Here is a 1,690-nt window from a genome sequence, read left to right as displayed (position 1 = left end):
TAAAGGAAAGGTGTTCTACCCATAAATTCTACTTTACAAAAACAATTAGGAACTTTTACAAAGAAAATCACAGAACAAACTTTAAAAGGCAATGGATTCCTCTTCTGCTGGGCTAGAAAAATCAAGTTTATTCTGCCAGGAATCACAAGGTGGTGGAACTGAGTATTCCCCAAGTGGAAATTATACAGTACCATTTCAGGGAAAGACTATTCAGCTTTCATCCCCAACACCCATAACTAGCTTTTAGAACAGTTAAACCTGGTAGCAGGTTCAAACCCAGCCCTGGCCAAACTGCAACAAAAAATAGCCAGGTATTGTGGTGGGCGCCTGTAGTCCCAGCTACTCGGGAGGCGGAGGCAGGAGAATTACCTAAGCCCAAGAGCTGGAGGTTGCTGTGAGCTGTGACGTCATTGCACTCTACCTAGGGCAATAAAGTGAGACTGTCTCTAAAAAAAAAAAGAGACCAGTTAAACCCAGCCAAAATAGTTCAGTCTAGGCTTTATGATATAAGGCTATTATGGTCTTGAAAGATGCTAAAAACAGGAAAAACTGATCAAAATAAAAGATGTTATTTGAAACTAATAGTCACAAATCATTAGTTCCTTGCTGTATCTCCCATCTACAAAACATTAATAAAGGGATTATTTTACTGTATAGAAAATTTTAGTTTCACATATCACTGGTCAGAACTTTTGTCCTTAGTTATTATATAATACGACCTGTCCAGGGCCGTTAATCCAAATGGCATGACCATTGTATGGCCACAATTCACTTCTGTCTTTACAAACAAAACTTTCATAATTTACATAAGCACATCTGTAGTGAGGTTTAACACTGAGAGGCAATCAAATATCCATACTATGTGATTTTTTGCAGACTGCAATGTAGGTAATATATTTATAATCCCCTTTCATTTGAGTGACCTTATAAAAAATAAATCAATAACTTATAAGCTCTGTCTCTAAAAAACATTTTCAAATGTACACACAGAAATGGTTACAGACAATAAGATTTTTAGGAAACATCGTCCATGTCCACATCCTCTTGTAATTGCTGTACCATTTTCTCTTCCAACTTCTTTGCTTTGCCTGCAAGAGGGGCTCGGATAAGATGGATGTTTTGCTTGACTTCCTTGATGTGCTGGACTTTCTGTAGCTCTTTATTTTTCTTCAGTCTGTTCATTATAAATTTAGCTTGGCGTTTCTGTTTGATCTCTTCAACTCTCTTCATTGCATCAATAGTTTAATTCCATAGTTCTCTCTGGTATTTGACAGGTTCATTTCTATGTTTCTCAAATTCAAATGAATTATCCACTGTAAGCTCTTTACCAGCTGCTTTCCGGAATGCTTTAGTCCACCTGACCTTGCAAGGATTGCACTTCTTTTTAAAGTTTTTATGACATTTAGATTTACAAAATCTGAACACCTTGCAGTCGTTGAGGACAAACATCATGCCGTGGCCAGGGTAGATTGGCCCCGAACAGAAATAACACTTCTCGATACGCATGTTGAACTCGCGTGGGTCCCGGCACATCCAAAGCTAAACTCGAGAGGAAGTCTATATTCCATTTTCTAATCTCCTCATTAGGGGAAGGAAAATGAGAGGTGAGCATTTCTGAAATTCCCAGCATTTCTGAAATTGAGTTTATTGGGGCTGGGGTGACTTTCCCTTTAGGTTGTGGCAGACAGGG

The 1,690-nt window shown here is 38.5% G+C and overlaps 1 pseudogene; it reads right to left on the bottom strand.

Moving 5' to 3' along the window:
* Positions 1–910: 910 nt before the first annotated feature.
* LOC100952917 lies at positions 911–1,506 on the bottom strand (annotated as a pseudogene).
* Positions 1,507–1,690: the final 184 nt, after the last annotated feature.

This window comes from Otolemur garnettii, unplaced genomic scaffold (genome assembly GCF_000181295.1).
Source record: "Otolemur garnettii isolate 467f Iridium unplaced genomic scaffold, OtoGar3 scaffold00325, whole genome shotgun sequence".
NCBI lineage: Eukaryota > Metazoa > Chordata > Mammalia > Primates > Galagidae > Otolemur > Otolemur garnettii.
Note: the sequence above shows the minus strand (reverse complement) of the source record. Positions and strands in the feature narration are given on the sequence as shown.